Source organism: Equus quagga, chromosome 4 (genome assembly GCF_021613505.1).
Source record: "Equus quagga isolate Etosha38 chromosome 4, UCLA_HA_Equagga_1.0, whole genome shotgun sequence".
NCBI classification, from domain to species: domain Eukaryota; kingdom Metazoa; phylum Chordata; class Mammalia; order Perissodactyla; family Equidae; genus Equus; species Equus quagga.
The window spans coordinates 97,977,841-97,996,230 of NC_060270.1; the positions used below are offsets into that span (position 1 = coordinate 97,977,841).

The 18,390-nt window shown below is 42.6% G+C and overlaps 1 protein-coding gene across 2 annotated transcripts in view; it reads left to right on the forward strand.

Moving 5' to 3' along the window:
* The first annotated feature begins 2,721 nt into the window (after positions 1 to 2,721).
* Positions 2,722 to 18,390, forward strand: part of GPD2 (glycerol-3-phosphate dehydrogenase 2) — a 135,264-nt gene continuing 119,595 nt past the window's right edge. The window contains exon 1 of one of the 2 annotated variants that reach the window (XM_046659043.1): positions 2,722 to 2,918. The gene's annotated coding sequence lies outside the window, so the exon portion shown is untranslated. The remainder of the gene's footprint in view (positions 2,919 to 18,390) is intronic. The other variant, XM_046659042.1, reaches the window with a different exon arrangement.

Genomic DNA, 18,390 nt, shown 5'->3' on the forward strand with positions numbered 1-18,390 from the left:
GCCCTTTCTGAATTCCACTGATGCCTAGCTTCTCTCTGCTTTTCTTTGGTTGCTTTGAGCAACCAAAATCATGTCCAATGCTTCTGACTGTTCTCACCTCCTCAAAATTCTCTACCGGCTCCCATGTCCTATTCCATCAGTGGCTGACTTGGGTTAGACCATCACAGATGGTAATAAGTTATTGATGAGAACTGAATCCCTGCTGGCTCGTTAGCTAGCAAGGTGACCAGGACTTGTGGGAAAATAAATAGTAGGCATATTAGGGTCTGGAACAAATCGTTCACCTAAGCATTCATCTCAAATCAATAAACACTTACCAAACATCTATTATATTACAGGCACCGTGCTAGGCCCCAGAGTGCAAAAGCAAATAACAGATGGTGTCCATTTTCCAAGCACTGAACTGTTCTGGAAGAATTAGTGGGAAAGAAATCCAGGACTGGCACCTCGATTCAACCAGATTATTCGTTTTCTGTGTAACATGTTGCTCTTCTAGATAAATGGGATTTGAAAAAGTGTGAAAGCATTGGTCTATTATAGGGGCTCTCAACCCTGGCTGATTATTAGTGTCAACGAAAATAATCCATAACTAATCTATAAATGAAAATTTGGGTGAGTTTATTCTGAGCTGAAATCTGAGGACCATGGCCCAGGGCCTTTCTTCCCGAAGGAAGAAAGGGCACCAAAGAAGTGAGGTATACAGAGCGGTTATATACCCCCATACAGGACGTTTCACATATGATTGAAATGTCCCTCCCACAATAGTCACAAGATTGCCCTGTCTGCACAGTGCTTGATGGACACAGCAGGTAGTGGGTCTGTTATTTCAGAGGGCGTAGCAGGAGGCAAGCCTATTGTCTTGAGCTGGGTGGTCACAGGTGAGCACAGCAATCAGTTCCTAGCCTAAGGAAAGATGCTTAATCCTTAAGGGAATGCCAACGGTGGGAGGGGGAGGGAAGTTGCACCTTTATCTCAAGGGCCTTTGCTCTTGCCATAGGGAATATCTAAAGCAGATATACAATGCATGCTCAACGGCCTCGGTCAGGCCCTTTTGGAAAGACAAGGTCAGGCGGAATTAGGTTTATACCAAATGGCTTCCTCATATTCTCCAATATATCCTATTGCTTGTCATTTTTATTTGTCATTGGAATCACCTGGGGGAGGTTTTAAACCGTAGTTCTCAACCTTTAGCGTGCTTGAGAAGGGTTTGTTAAATCAGATAGCTAGACCCAGCCCCAGAGATTAGCGATCAGGTAGTCGAGAGTGAAGCCAGAGAATTTGCATTTCTATCAAGTTCTCAGGTGGTGCTGAGGGCTACTGGCTACCTTTGAGAGCTACAGATTTAAAATATAAGCATTTCCAGGTTCCGTCCACAGACTGATTCAACTGGTGTGGGGATGAGAACCTGGCCTTGATCATTTTATATCCACCCACCCCCTTCCCCAGTTCTAACGTGTATCTGAGGCTCATAACCACTGTTCCATTGGATAGAGTATCCAATGGATAGGCTGGTTTCCTGAAGTAACTATGAGTTGGGGGCCCAAAAACTCCACACATTCCTCTGGGTCAATTATAATAATTCTGGGGTGTTTAAAGAAATTAGTAAGTGACAATAAATAACTGCCTGAAAAAACCCACCACTGCGATTTTGGTTCAAACTAACTTGGCTGCCTTCCTTTTGGAAGGCCTTTCTAACCCTCCCCTGGGTATTTTCCAACACCAGGGTAGAAGCATTATTTGTAAAGCTTCCAGAGGTCTTTGGAGGAAAGGTCTTAAAGAAATGGGGTCCACTTGAATCCCATCTGCGTCCTCCTTGGGTCCACTCGGGCTCGCCTAACACTCGTAGGTCCAACAAGTGAGCTGGGCATGCTCAGTGGGCAGGGTCGGTTTTTGATGGGGCAACTGGGAGCCTGCTGCTCTGCGGCCGGGGCTCTCCGCCTCCCCCCACCTGTAAGAAGCTGGGCCTGAGGAGCCTGTGCTCAGCATCCCATCCCCCAGTGCCCGGGCTTGGTGTTCCCTGCGGGTCCCCGCGCTGACATTCAGGCGGGGGTCAGGAGGGTGGCGCGCCTCCAGCGCACGCGGGGGGAGCCCGGGCGTAGGGCTTTGGGTTCTGACGGCGGGATCCCAGGGGTCCGCCCGCCTCCTGGACGCGTTTCTAGGCCTAGGGAAGCCTGCCTGCTGAGTAGGAGAAGCCAGATTAGCGGGCGGGTGACGAGAAATCAGGTAAGCCACCGCCGCCAGCGTGCAGGCGGGCGAGTGTCTTCTCTCTCCCGGGCAGGTGGCTAGGGCACTCGCAGGGGGGAAGGCAGAGGAAATCGGACACCTCCCCCATCTGCCCCCGGCCTAGCGCGGCCAATGCTTCCCTGCCTGCCACCGGGCTGGCAAGGCGAGGCGGAGGGTCTGAAGCGCGGGACCGCGAGGGCGCAGGGCGGGAACGGCAGCCTGGGGTGAGGGCCATGGCATCCGCTGCGCCGCGGCCCCACCCGGCGGGACCTGCGTCCCCGTGTCCCCGTCTGGTCACGTTCATTGGGCGGCAGAGACCTCCGTCGCCGCCCGCTGGTTCGCCACGCTTTCCCCCGCCCGGGTCTCCCGCCTGCACTTCCGCGTTTCCCTGCTGGGCCGGAGGAGCCTGGGCCCGGGGTATCCGGGCTGGATGTGGCAGCGGCGCCACCGGGCCAGCCTTCGGGGAGGGAGGAGGAGCAGGGGCGGGAGGAGGAAGTCGCCAGGGAGGCGGGGGCGCGGCGACGCCGGGCGGGTTGGGTTACAAGGGCTCAGCCTGCCCCGGAGTGACATCTACGCGCGCCTCGCCGCGAGGACCAGGGCCGAGGCTCTGATTCAGGGGGAGGCAGAGACTCCGCCCCGGCCGGAGGAACTAGGTGCTTCTGCTCTCTCTCCTCTCGCGGGAGGATCAATCTCAGGTGTGTGCTTCCCGGGAGACCCTCTTCCCTCGCCCCTGGGATTGTAGGGGGAGTGGTCCCTTTCTGACTCCGACGAGTCCTCTAGGACTCCAGTGTTGGGGTGGGCGGTGGCGGGAATTGGGGGAAAGAATTTCTCCCCAACATCAGAAGGTGGATTTATTCTTATCTAGGGTTTAGCTGTTTACATTTTGGAGGGCGGTGGGTGTAATACATTTGCCCCCTTAGTTAAGTGGCAGGACTTTTGGGCAAGGGTTGGTGTCTATTTGAAAGTTTTACTGCAAACTTTTGGCTTGTGGATGTTGCTCCTAAGGATTGTTGCTTCCTCTGAAGCGAGGGAGGGAAAGATTCTAGAAGGGGGCTGAGGCTTCTCTGAGGATCTTAGCTGCTGGAGTGTGACAGTTCTAGGAGGAAATGGAAGATGTACACTGATTAACTTAAAACCGCCTCCACTCCCCGCATAGTGATTTATACGAGCAAAAATAGATTTGCAGAGTGCTTTAGCAGAACGGTGTAGTCCTGTGAATGAAGCGCTGCTCTTCGCCGTTGGTCTTTAGACTGCCTTGTGCAGAGGAGCATTCACTCGGGAAGAGCCTTCCTTAGGAGTTACAAGTAGTTTACAAACACAAATGCTCACGAAGTCTTAGTGACATGGGCCAACCCAAATTACACAACGCATTATAAATATCATGAGAGGCAGCTATAGAAATAGCTAACAGCTAATTTGGTCAACTTATACTCGTATAAATAGGTGAGGGAAGGAAGAGTAAATTACATGGAGTGTTTATTGCTTAAAACAAAACTGTTAGAATTTTGCATATGTTCCAAGTTTGAGATGTGAAGTTTCTTTTTTGAGTGTGCAGAGTAATGGCAACTGCCACACTGGGGCCAGGCACTTCCTGGTAGCTACTGACTTCTCCGGTCTCTGAGTCCTACAGTTCTTGCTGGCAATCCACTCGAGAGCTGGATGCCATTGCCCAGTGGAAACCATGCGCAGCCTGGACTCCTTGTGATGTGGATGTTGAAACCCCTCTGTGTGTCTTATAGGGGCATGTGTCAAGTTACAACACTTCCTTGATTTTCACAAATCAACTCTTCAAATAATGCAGTAGTGGCTTAGTGAATAATAGATAAAAGATGGAATTTTGGGTTTGAAAACCAGCATTGTTGGAGCTGTCCATTTGGGGTTTGAGAACCAACATTATTGGACTACATCTCACATAATCACTTTATTTTATAAAGAAATTCTGAGCAGGATTAAAGGTCTGCTTCTTTTTCCCTCTCTCTGATTTATTAAAAGATGCAATGGCGGTGGCTCAGTACTTGACAAGAGGGCCACAGTGTTACCAATTGTCAGTGGATTTTATGCCCCCCCCAGTTTAGTTTTTCTAACTATGTAATCTCATTAGAGAGATTTTACAAGATTTGACTGTTATTGTACATAAATCACATTAGTAAACTATTATATCTCTGAAATTACCCAGTTTGGTTGTTTTCTCTTATCACTAGAATGTCAGTTCTGTAAGAGGGCTTGGTCAGCCTTACACACTTTCGTATTTCTGGTGCCTAGAGTGGTGACTAACTTGTAATAACCCCCAATAAATGTTTTTCTCAATGAATGAACTGTGGGATAAACTCTAGCTGAGTGTGGTGAGGGAAAGAGAACAGAGACTTTGGCCTTAGGCAGCCTATTCAAACTCCCTGAGCCTCAATTGTTTGATCGGCAAAATGTGGGTAATAATATATGATATAGCACATGTAAAACCACTAGTGACATACCTGTCAGGTAGGAGACTTCAAAATGTTAGCTTTCTTCCTTCTTATATTTTTTCTTTTTATATTCAAAAAGGGAAGATTTGGGCAAAGAATATAGTCAGCTAGATAATTTAGCTCTTGCATATTGTGTGTGAATTATCCAGGTTTTCTCCCCTTTAATTTGGTGTGTGTGATTGAGGGGGAAGGTGGTTCGTGGCAGCTGTGGTTATTAGAGAAGGGAAGCAATTTCCAGATCATTATCTAACTTCTCTTCTTTATTTTTTTTCATGTGATGATGTTTCTGCTTAGGTTTTCCAAAATTTGATTCTGTCTGCTTGTCAACATCCGGATTCACTAGGTTGTCCTAAGCACAGAAACAACACTTCAGAAAGAGCTTTAGAAATCAAATATATGTAACACTTGTCTACTTAAATGAAGCTTTCTGTAGGTTTGTGTGGCGTTAAGTAGTAACAAGTGTTAGGTAAAGAAAAAGTATGGTTATCTTGGGGTCAGGCCAGTGGCACAGCGGTTAAGTGTGTGGTTAAGTTCACGTGTTCAGCTGTGGCCGCCCGGGGTTTGTGGATTCGGATCCCAGGTGTGGACCTATGCACTACTTGTCAAGCCATGCTGTGCCAGGCGTCCCACATATAAAGTGGAGGAAGATGGGCACAGAGGTTAGCTCAGGGCCAATCTTCCTCAGCAAAAAGAGGAAGATTGGCAACAGATGTTAGCTCATGGCTAATCTTGCTCAAAAAAAAAAAAAAGAAAAGAAAAAGTGTGGTTATCTTGCTTTTGAGAAGGTTAGAGTTTGTTTAACAAGGTAAAACATATAGATATAAAACAATTAGGGACCAACATAAGATCTTGCATAGTCATATACCCAGTGGTAGAATGTCGACTTTCACTGTTGTGGTTGTGGAAGGGAGATGTGAATGTGGGCTCAAGTAGTTGAGACAATTTTGTGGTGAAGAGACTGTCACTTCAGCAACTGAGAGACTTAACGTTTCCTGAAGATTACAGCACGAGAAGATCATCTTTGTTTCAAGAATGTTTGCCATTTTGTACTTCAGTGTATTAAAAAGCCAGCCCAAAGACTTTCAAAAGTGAACTTTCTTTGGAAAAGTATGTTAGAAAACCTACGGTAAAATTCTGTGTGTGTGCTAAATAACACTTTTCACTATGTTTCTGAAGTTTTAAAGCCCAGGATTAGAGTTAAAAATTACAACTCTTCATTCTTGCCACTTTTAACATACTTGCATAAAATGTGTCAAATGGTCTGCCTGTTACTCTATCCAGTTGTGTGCAATGGGATATATTTTTCATCTGAAATTTCAGGGGAAAATTACTAGTCATTAGGTTTGGGACCTCCACAACTGGCTAATTTCAGGATTCTTATTTTGGGAGATAGAGAAGGACTGAATGGAACTAAACTGAGAAGGTATTGTTAAAGTGATTTTAGATGGTCATCAAAATACTTAGATAATTCCACCAGGACTCATCATCTTTGAAATAAGAAGAAAATTTGAATTCTGGAAGAACTGATCATCTTTGAAATAAGGAGAAAACTTGGAAGTTGTGTCATCAGGAAAGAAGAAACTAAGAAGGCATATTGTACATTTCCTTGTTTTAGAATTGTTGACATGTTAGGGGAAAGAAATGTAAGAGGGAAAGATGAGCAGATTCAACTCCAAGTGAGAAAGACAGGGCTAAGGTGGCTGCAAGCCAGGCCCTCTAACAACTTTAGATGGGACCTCTTCCTGTATTATCTGACCAGGGATTGATCTCAGCAACATTTAAGGAAAAGGAAGTGCAAGGAGATTATGGTTTGAATACCTGAGGATGTTTCGTTAATGATTGTGGTCAGAGTTTGTGGGGAACTCTAATTTTGTGTCCTGGCATGAATGTGACCATGATTTTTTCTTTTTTTTTTTTTTTCTGTTTTCCAAGATTTTCATCTTTTTTTGGAGGTGCTTACTGGTTCTTTAGGTTAAATATTTATTCCTGTATCATATCTGTGCTCTTGTTTCCCATTTTTCAGTTGAAAAGTTTCTGTTGGCTCTTTCAAAATCAGATTTCTGATTTATGTAACAGACAAACATGGTTCGTGATTTTAATTAGCTCAAGCTTTGGTTCTATTTGTTCATTAAAATTAGTAGGAAAAAATTAGTTAATAGAAAATGTTTCCCTTCTAACTAAAAATTTACTCTGGTATATGTATTAAAAAAGCTTTAAAACATTTTTGGAGGACATCTTTAATTTTTCGGGCAAAATGAAATTATTACTGATGTACTTTAATATTTTTTAATAGTGAGAAACTGTTAAAACGTGGGTACGTTTCAAACAATGACTATTTTATTTAGTTTTCAAGCCTCATATTCTTTAAAAGTAATATGGCTTCCGTGAGATATGAGTATTTGATTACCCACCTATATCCTACTATAAAAGGTTTTAATATAGAAGGGAAAACAAACCCCACATACTATAACAGCGAAGCATGTCTCTGAAAATACGATTTCTAGAAGTTGCTACTGTCAAATGAGGTGGCCTCCGAGTATGACTTGGTGGCATATGCTTAGAAAGCTTTATTACATATCTTATATTCATCAGTGTCCACTAAAGTTCAGTTGGTTATGTACAAGAGGAACAGAAATTTATGTTCAAGGTAAACACTTTAGGAAAATTTTGGTTAAGATTTTATGTGCCATTATTATTTCAATAAAACACAATAAACTTCTAAATACATTTGAAAAGTGATGAAAATAATACAACTCAGAGTACTAGGTTCTCAAAAGTCGTTTTTCTTTTATTTAAATTGAATAGAGAAAGGATGTTTCGCTTCATCGCGGTAATGTCAAGCGGCTTTGATCGTATTGCTCTCTGCTCCACCCTTCCTTGGGTACCTTGTCCTACTGGATCAAATTCCAAATATTTGACTTGGAATCCAGGCTTCTCCAGTCTTGCCCCAGTGTTAAGCTTCTGCCCTTATCTTCCCTGATCCAGCCAAATGGGACTACTTGGAATTCCCTAAAACTATCTTATTCCTACTGCTGCCCCTATGCTAACCCTCTTCCTTCTTTTTCACCTTTTTGAAATCCTTCCTATCCGTGAATGTCCTGACCACTGGCTACCAGTTTCATGGCGTTTTTCCTCATTGCCCCAGTCAGAAGTGTTTTGTACATTTCCTAAACCCTTCAACTACTCTTTTTCTGTTACTCATAAGTCTCTCATTTACTCTGTTTATGATAATTATGTGAAAACATGCATCATTTCCTTTCCTGCAGAAGATCATGCAGAGCAAGGGCTGGATCTTACACAATTTTATAGACCTCACATGCCAACGTAAGTGACTTGCATGTGGGGGACACCTGGTAAATAGCTGGCTGACTCATAATTCACTCATCCCTTAATTACTCAAGAAATAAGAGATAGGAATGCGTTGGGTGTGATAAGATAGCAGATAACATACAGGCAGATGCATTTCAGGTAATTAGTGAAACTGGGGATTTTATCTTATTCAGGCCTCCGCTATATCCCTACACATGTGTCAGTCTTTATATTTAAAGGATATTTAGGAAGAGGGAAGGGAATTACTGCAGTTGAACCAAGGTTATAAAGGCAATCACTGAAGAAAATCAGTGTAGGAGTCTACAAATGAGGACGTCACTGGATATCCACGCAGGGGTCAGCCACCTTTGTCAGGGCTTTTGGGGCCCCCTTCTCTTCGGTAATTACTCCCTTCTCTTCCACCTGCCTGCCTAATCCAATCTCTTAAGAAAGAACCCAGAAAATTAATTCATAACAAGATGATTGATAAAATTAACTCGTCACCTTTTCAAAGGTCTCTGGATTGTAAGGGGATAAAATCTTGGGGACCATTTACGTAGGCTAGGAAGAAGGAGCTTTTGGGGAGCATTGCTTAGTTGTGCGCATCCCTGAAGTCACGTAGCCACTTAAGTGTGGCTTTGGTCAGTCTCTGCACCTTTCAGTTTCTTTGTCTGTAAAATGATGTGGCCGGAATGCACGAATTTAAAGCCCATAAAAAATACGCGGCGTTTTATTGTTCTTGTCCTGCCTGAGGGGAAGCCCGTCTTGGCCAGTGGGTTCTGTTCACGGTGGACCCTGGCCTAACTTTTCCTCTGGGATTTCCTTTTTCTCACCCTCTCCACATATAGCATTCACATCTGGAGGATGCTGCATTCCTCGCATCTCCCTCCTGGCATATGCTTCTAGGGATTTGTCAGAACAAGTGTGTTTCCACTTCTTTCTTTCCTTAGGTTTTCTAGTATTACCTCCTTTCTCCCATCCTAGCCCACAGTTAAGTAGCTGGGATATTGGTCTAAAAAAATACAGATTTACAGAATTTTAAAATAGGAAAGGGGTTAGAGATCTAACCCAAGCCCATCTTTTTATTATTAATAATAAGTAGTAATGATAAGTATCTTTTAATGAGCAATCACCATTTTCTAGGCACTGGGTTAAGCACTTTGTGGACATTGTCTCATGTGTCAACAGTGAATCCTGGGATATCATTGAGGAAACAGAGTTCCAGAGAACTAAGTGACTCACTCTAAGCCACATAGTTATTTTCTGGTATGAAAGAAACTCTCTTAAAAACTGTGTAAAGAAATAGAATCAAGGGGCCAGCCAGTGGCTGAGTGGTTGAATTTGCGTGCTCCGCTTCAGCAGCCCAGGGTTTTGCCGGTTGGGATCCTGGGCGCGGACATGGCACTGCTCATCAGGCTGTGCTGAGGCAGCATCTCACATAACACAACCAGAGGGACCTATTAGAATATACAACTACTTACTGGGGGGCTTTGGGGAGAAGAAGAAGGGAAAAAAAAAGATAGGCAACAGATGTTAGCTCAGGTGCCAATCTTTAAAAAAAAAGAAAGAATCAAGAGAGAATCCTCCTCGCATTTCTGTAATATATTTCCTGCTTTTTGCTACTTTGGATGCCACTGCTCGACTCATTGCAATTTGCTTTTTAACACTTCCAATTCCTAACACTTGACTCTGCGGCTCAGAGTTCCACCAATGATGCTAAACTTGTTCAAACATTGAATGCATAGCACGATCTATCTGGCTACAACAATATTCCTTGTGATTTGACTTCTGGGAACACATGACATTGTTAAAATCCTTTTTAGGCTTAATGGATGTGGAAACAACCTGCAACTTGGTATCAGTCTGCTTTTCCACTCGTACACCTGTGTTTGAGAATGCTATTGGGAAAATGAACACAATCATGCAAATTGGAGGTACATACAAATCTGTGTTCTCTGCTCTAGCTGTGGGGCAGTTCTTTTGCCTGTTTCTTGACAGCACCTTTTCCCGTTTCTTACCATAGTTTTTCCAAACCTTTTCTTTGAAACTTGTATCCCACCAGAGCATTTGTTTTATCAGAACATGATTGTTAGTGGTTAGAGCAGACTAAACTGTTATAACAGAAGGATCTGGAAATAGATAAAAGCACAAACACAACAGATGCTTATTTCTTGATCATGTCATATTCTTGGTTGATGGATGGCTTTCCTCCTTTTGATGATTCAGGTACCCTGTAACCTCTCATTCGTGACTCTCTCATCCCTTAGGGCTTTCACCTGTTTTCAACGGCATCCAGCTAGTGGAAGGTGAAAGAGAAGAAGTACCTCCACTTTCTAAACGCTTAGTCTCAAAATGAATGTAGCAGTTCCACTCACATACCATTGGCCAGGAATCAGGTGCACAGTCACACTTACCAGCAAGGGGAGATGGGCAAATGTAGTCTGACTGGGAGCCCAGGAAGAAGAGAATATGGGTTCACAGTGTTCTGGCATCCTATTATACTGAGAAAACAGAGATATCATGTCAACTGTTAATATTTTGCTTGCCTCTTCAAATCTTCTCTGTGTCTGAATCCATCAATTCCATCAACTACCATCTTAGAGGTAGAGGTGTCCAAAGTTGGTGCTTTCCCCAATACTCTGGATCCCTGTTCCTTTCATGTATCTTACTCTATCAAATTTCCCCATGTTCACCTGCGTTTTAAATATTTACAAGAAAGCTCAAGATTCTCCCATCACAAAAGCAAGCAAGATTGAAAACCAAAACTATTCCTTTACCCTGCACTCCCCTCTAGCTACTTGCTCACTTGCTCCATTCTTTCAAGCCGTGCTTCCTGAAAGTGTATTTTATACATTGTTTTTCTACTTCTTCACCTTCTATTCACTCCACAACTGCTGGAAATTTGGGTTTCACCTTAGATGAATCTGTTCTTGTTGTGATTGTTGGTGTCCTTCTGACTGGCAAATCAATGGGACCTTATTACTTGAAATTTCTGTGATTCTGCTCATTCCCTCCTTTGTGAAACTGAGCTTTCATTAGGCTACTATGATGCTTTGTTCTGCTTTTGCACTACTCTGTATGGGTCGCTTTGCAAGTTCTTCCCCTTGATATTGGAGGTCTTAGAAACTGTCTGTAGTTCACTGTCTTCTCATTGTAGATACTCTGCACCACCAAGTTCATCCATATCCCTGATTTCAGTGATTCCCAAATTAACATTGCCAACCAGACCTCTTCCCTGAGTTCAGACTCAGTGGACATTTCCACTTGGATGTCCCACAGTCAAGATAGGATTCATCATCTCCCCTCCCCCACCAATGCTGTTTCTTCTCTCCTTGAAGGGCAGCACCATCTTTTCTCCTGCTTATATCATCCATTCATTTGTTAAGTTTATCAATCACCTAATATGTGCCAGACATTTTTCTACAAATTAAGATTATAGTGGTGTACAAAACAGATACAATCTCTGCTCTTTTAGAGTTTACATTCTAGGGAGTTGGGGGAAGAAATAATAATGGTTAAATAAAGAAGAGACATGTGAGATGCTGAGAGCTTCGTGATGATTCTGCATTTGGATGCTGTGGGAGTGCCTCTCTGAAGAACTGATATTTGAGCCAGGTCTTGAATGACCAGAAGGAGCTAGCTGTGCAAAGATGAGGAGCAGAGCATGCCAAGCAGAGGAAACAGCTGGTGCCAAAACCCTAATTGTATTCCTGGTGGATTTCTTGGGCAGAAGAAGGTAAAAAAAAAACCCTTAGAACTTAGTGAATGAGAATGAGAGGTGTCTATTAGTTTCCTGTGGCTGCTGTAATTATCATAAACTTGGTGATTTAAAACAACAGAAATTTATTTGCTCTTAGTACGAGATGCCAGAAGTCCAAAATCAATATCACTGGCCTGAAATCAAGGTGTTGGCCGTTCATGCGCCCTTCTGAGGCTCAAGGGGAGAATCTGTTCTTTGCTTCTTCCAGCTGCTAATGGCTTCAGACTTGTGGCTGCGTCACTCCAGTCTCTGCCTCTTGGTCATGTTGCCTTCTCCTCCTCTTATGTGTGTCATATCTCACTTTGTTTCCCTCTTATAGATATATGTAATTGGATTTAGGGCCCACCGTGATAGTTCAGGATAATCGGGTCATCTCAAGATCCTTTATTTAATCACATTTGCAAGACTTTTTTTTTTTTTTGCCACATAAGCTAATACTCACAGGTTCCAGGGTTTAGGATGTGAATATCTTATGGGCACCACTATTTAACCTGCCACAATGTCCAAGAGTGTCTTTAAAAAGTAGGCAAGGGCCAGATCCCATAGGGCTTTATAAGCCAGGCTGGGCATTTAGATTTCATTCTACGGATTATGTGCCAGTAAATGAAATGATGTAGTTTTGCTATAAAACATTGTCTCAACTTTTTTTTTTTCATTATGTCTCTCCAAGAAGAAAAATTAAATTGAAATTAATTAATTAAAAGTTTAACTTCTCCCTAGCAAGAGAATTTTCCTTAAATATTAAGTAGTAAGATTTTTTTGGGTAGAGTTGAGCTTTGGAGGACCACAAATCATTGTAATATATGAGGTTTTTTTATGCCCCCAAGAACCAATTTTGTTCCCTTGTGGATGTTATTGCTCCTGTTGAAAATGTGTGCTATCAAAGACTGCACTGGCTGCTGAAAGTAGACTGTATTATGGTAGGTAGGAGGGGAAAGATTGAAAGCAGGACTCCAGTTAAGAGTCTATTTTAGTTGTCCAACTGAGAAATTATAGTTGTATGGACAAGCATTGTGTTAAAGACAGAAGGAAGTGGATGGATTTGGGATATGTTTTTGAGATAGTTAGTTGACCGATCTTGCTGATAGATTATCTGGAGAGAGGAAACAGGAATTGAGGTAAAGACTTACATCTTTTACTTGAGCAACTGGGCCCTAAACTGAGAAGGGGAGAATTGGGAGAGAAGCAGGCTTGACAGAAGATAGAAAATGTTCTGTTTTGGCTGTGTTAAGTTTGAGGCCCTTATTAGACATTCCATTGGAGATGTCAGTTAGACAACTGGATATATGGAGTTCAGAGCTTCAGGGAGGGGTTTTGGCTGAAGATATGGAGTTAGGAGTTATTTGCACATAGGTCATATTTGATACTAGATAGAATTACCTATAGGGAATGTATAGATAGAGAAGGGGGCCATTGGAGCACTGTATTATTTAGAAAATAAAAATTTGCCAGTGAGATAGGAAGGAAACCAGGATAGTCTGGTATCCCTGAAGTTAAGGGTTCAAAATGTTTTTGAAAGGAGATGGTTCTAGTGTGTCAATTAACGAGATTGCATTTGTGATTTTGACAATCTGTTGTATAGTTTGACTAGAGAAGCTGAGACGATAGCTTATTGGACTAAGTTGTGGAAGTAGAGACAGTGCTTACAGACAACTGTTTTAAGAGATTTTGTTGTGAAGAAAAGCAGAGAAATGGAAAAGTTCTTGGAAGGAGATATTGTTTAGGGGAGTGTTTGTTAGAAGCAGAGAGTAATAGAATGAGTTTAAGTGGAAGGGAAAATAGTTAAGTAGAGAGAAAATGATAGAGTGATTAAATAGAGAGCAAAAACTGATGAAGGCAGGAGAGAGGGACAGATAATTGTCAGAGTTCAATTCCTGAAGACCCAGAAAGGAAGGAGATCTGGGACACAAATGACAGGGTTGCTCTTTACTAGGAACAGGGACTTCTCATTCATAGTAAGAGGAAGGACTGCAGAGAGAATAGGCACAGAAGCTGATAAGTCATGGTTTGGGTTTTGGGAAGATGGAGTTCTTGTCTGATTGATCCTACTTTCCCAATGAAGTGTGATGATGTTGGGGTGGAGAAGGGTGAAACAGCTTTGGGAAAAAAGGAGATTTGAAATGGCTATTTTGAAACATCCTGGGGAAATGTAATAGGATTGCTGGTCAATGTGGATCACCCATTAGAGATTTGCAGCCATGAATTTAAATTGAGACTAGTCGTGGTTGTATGTTTTTCTCCAGGCAGTTTCTTCAGCTGTTTAGGTGGAGGTGTGGTGCAGGCAGATAGTTGGGCTTAACCAACTTGAGGATTTGCCAAGTAAGTAAAAAGCAGGAAGAGAGGATCAAAGAAGTTAAGGTTGCTTGCAAGGGAGACGTTACAGTGATGGACCTTTACCCTAAGCTGGGCAGTAAGGAAAGTGAGGGTGTAATCAATAATAGAAAAAATTGTAGGATCAACGGATTGGAAAGCCAAATAATGCCAAGAGGATGTGGGAATGGCAATACTAGAGAAGATGAGCTGGAAAGAGAGAAGGTGGTGTTCATAGCATGGAGTGCTTGACTTCAATTTGCACTTGCTAGTGCAAGTAATCGTGATGTCAAAATCAGAGGTTATGACAATGAGAGTGAGCGGCTGAGGCAGAGTCAAAGAAAAGATGATCAGAAGTGAGGTGGTTGAGGAACTGGCCCCTCTATGTAGATGTGGAAGACAGCAAGAATGAAGACAGGTATGAGTTTGGAAAGGGAAACAGCCCGGTGCTCAGGTCATCAGTGAATGAGGAGAAAGAGCAGTAGATGGATAGAAGACAGCAAGAAGGGTTAGTGGGTGGTAAAGTCTAATGACATGAGCTTCAAAACAGGTAAGATTTTTGAGAGGATAGAGGAGAAATTGGAAGGTAAAATGGAGAGACACAATTCATTTATAGGCTAGAAGATTTTGGGAATATGATCAGGGGTGTTACTCAACGTATTTCCAACTCAAATAGAATGGGAAGACGCGCGCCTGAGATCTGGAACTGGGTCCTGGGGGCCTTTTGTGAAACTAGGCATTAACTCTTTAATTGCTTGATCATAGGAAGGTCCCAGGATAGGGGCTAGTTATCAACTGGTTCATAGATGTTTTGATGTTTTACCGACTGGTACAGGCATCGCAATTTATACTATCTGAACATTAAACTTAAATGTGAGAGTATAAACAACCTCTCCTTGATGGGATGCTGGGAAAACAGTGTGATTAGGTCTGTTCAAAATTCAGGTTCACTCTTGGTTTTTCCACATTTTCAAGGTTTTGCCTGGTGAAAGGAACATTCAGAGAAAAGAGCATAATGGAGTTTGCTGAGGATAGATTTTGAGTTCCAGAGAGCAGAATGAAGAGGAGGGAGGGCTGGGAAGGTGAGAAATGGAGCAGATTGGGTTTCTGGTGATGACTGAGGTAAAGGGGATTGTAGAGTATGCTGGGATTAGTTCCCAAGGATGTCTTGGGGGAAGTTGGGTGGTAACCAAGGATGAGCAAAGGCCTCCCTAGAGTATCTGTATCCCCCTAGTATCTGTATTTGAACTCTGTGCTCTCCCTTTCATTGTCACTGACAGTAGCTTAGTGTAGACCCTCAGGAGTTTATGTCTGGATGTTTACATCTAGTCTCTTGAGTTCCCTTCTCGTAGACTCATGTTCTTTTAGTTTATCTCCCAACACTGCTTTGGGGAACACGGAATGGTGGAACGGTCTTTTAAATTCAAATGTGATTCTATCTAATCCTAGTAGGAATGTCGTGATGATTAATATAACACATATAAACTAACTAGCACAGTTCTTATAACACAGTGTGTAGCCAACGAATTTGCTTAAAAGCCTTCATTGGCAATCAAACCGGACAAAGAACAAATTCCTTTGACTGGCATTGAAGATCTCCAGAGATTGACCTCTGCTTGCCTGTTCTTTCTCCTCAGCAATTCACTTATGACTGTTGCACCATCCTGTGCTCTAGGCGTATCACACCCCCTTGTTCTTGTTCTGAAAATGTGATATTCATTCATACCATCATGTCTTTGCTCATGTTCACCCTGGACCTGGTGAACGTTCAACATTTGAGTCCATTATTGCTTTTTCTACAAACCTGTCCTTATGCTGTTTCTACTTCCCCTTTCCCTCAGGGGTAATTACTCTCTCAATGCCTTGTCCAAACCTTATTTGTATCACTTCTATTTGTTTTAGAATCTTCTTCTCTAAGCTATGAGTTCCTTAAAGGCAGAAAGTGTAAATTATTCATCTTTGTTTACTCATGATCTGACACAGTAGGTGGCCAATGAATGTTTGTTGACTAAATGAAAATTCAATACGTATTTGAGTTTACATATTGCCTTTCTGTTGTGAAATCTAAATTATATTTTGTATGTCTTCATTTTCTTTGTTTTTAACAGTAGGGACAACTTTTCTGATGAAGTATAGAATGGATGCAGAAGAAAATGGGTGACCATGGAATTAATTAGGATAGGAAGCAGACTTAATTTGTGTTCTTTTTCTTTTACTATTTCTATTTACTTGAGTTATCCAGCGGTTTTGCTCACCATTGTCATTGTTTTATGCTGAGTTGTAATCATTAACTTTTTCAGTTACACACCCAAAGGAATATAAACATCAAACAAATGTGGTTTTCTGGTAGTGTTTAAGCGTGATGGACCAGGCAGTTTCCAGTGCTGGTTTACAAGTGCAGGATTGGCATGTGGAGCCTTCTGGAACCTTGGTTACAATGTTCAATTCCTTTTAGGTCTCTTCACACCTTGGTTTCCTTGCTCTTACATGAATTAACTGACTAATTATATATAATAAAGAATTGAGGTATTGTAAATTAGACATCAGAGGTAAGAACCTAGCAAGAGAAGAGTGGGAAGGGCAAATGTACAATGAAGTGGCAGGAGTGAGTCGCTCCTCAGTGTAGATGTGTAGGGAACTGTAGTAAGGGGAGGGCAAGGGGGGATAGATGGGTGGTGGAGGAGACTGTGGGGACTAGAGGAGATTGTGTGGGCATGGGTTAAGGTGGTTTGGGGGACACAGGAGACTGTAGGACAGTGGGTAGCATACACTGAACGAGTGACCGAACAAGACCCATTTTGGCATTTAAGATGGGGTCACTGACCCTTGTTTCCAGCTTCTTGCTGTAAGGTTAACCAAAGTCATGGTATATGTTTGTATATCCTGAGATCAGGCCATCATCCTAGAAGGGACACGTTCTTGAGAAGTAGCTTGATTTCTTTAAAAAATTATTGACTCATAGAGTTGACTGTTTTGATGGTATTTTGGTTTTATGTTAGTATTTTTTCCAAGGTAGATGGTGTTCAGGTTTGTGATAGGGCAATTCCTCACCTTCTCTGAACTAGAAATAAATGCCAAGAAGTATTCTGAACAAAGGACAAAAAACTATTCTTGTGGGTCAAAGTTGTCCCAGTGATTTGGGTTAACTCAGGCCACAAACCTTTGATCAAGCTTCTTACGGGGAGTGTTTTAAATCCATCAACTGAACTACTAGAGATAGACGTATAAACATTGGACTCCATGTGATTAGCACCTGACCTAAAGTGAGAGCCTGCTGCCTCCCTCTGACCTCTGTAACAGTGACCTGTGGCCTGGAGTTAGATCTGTGTTAGATGTTGGGCTTTGTAGGGTTTTAATTTTTGTTAGAACACTCCATAAATAACAGTATCCGGTTTGCTTGAGAGAATGTTTATTTTGGGGAGAGATGCTAGAGAAATGCCGGAAGAGGCCAGTCTGCTGTTTTTTCAGAGAAGTGATGGGATTCATTTCCCCAACCTGTGTGTCTTAAGTGCACTTGCTCGGTCAGAGTCAAGTGCTGCTTAGGCTAAGGCAGGGTTCTGGCCCTGGGTAGATTGGCTGCTTTTGTTCTGTCCCCTAACCACAGTCTTCTATATCCCCCCAATTCGGCATTGCAAATGTGGGAGCCCATTGTAGGTGCTCAGTAACGTTTCACCTTAGCAATGGGAGTTGTTGACAGCAGATGTATTTTTACACTTTATTTACATTATCTCAAATTCTCAGTATGACGAATGAAGTAGATGAGATTTCATGGATGAGAAGACTAAAGCTCACAGTCAGTCACACAGCTAGTAAGTGCCAAGTAGGAATTCAATCCAGGGGTATCCGTGTCTGATGATCCATACACTCACTGCCTCCTGCAGAGAATGTCCTATTGACTGGTCAGTAGTGTTCTTTGAATATGCCAAGGACAGCATCCTGTGACCAGAAGGATCCCAGCTGTACCTGGAGCTGTGTAGCTGGGTTCCTGCTTGCAAGCACTGAACTGTCGCAGGGTGGGGAGAGAGGGATTGCTGGCCCTCATCTGGAATGGTCTTTCCTTTCTCTGTGTATCCATGGGCTTCCTTCAGGGCCTGGCACAGTGGAGCAGCCCTCTCAGTGTGTTGTTGGCTGAAGAGATTCCGTGCTTATGGAGTTGAACCTTGAGGAACACCCAATTCCAGTCAGTTTGATCAGCTTTGCAGTTGCTGGTTTGATTAATTGTTGGGATTTCTGATGTTGTGTTAAACTTTTAATCCCCGAGAGCATGTAATGTGAAATAACTAAAAATTCAAGACTAGTTTAGTATAGTTTAACTGAGGCTTAAAT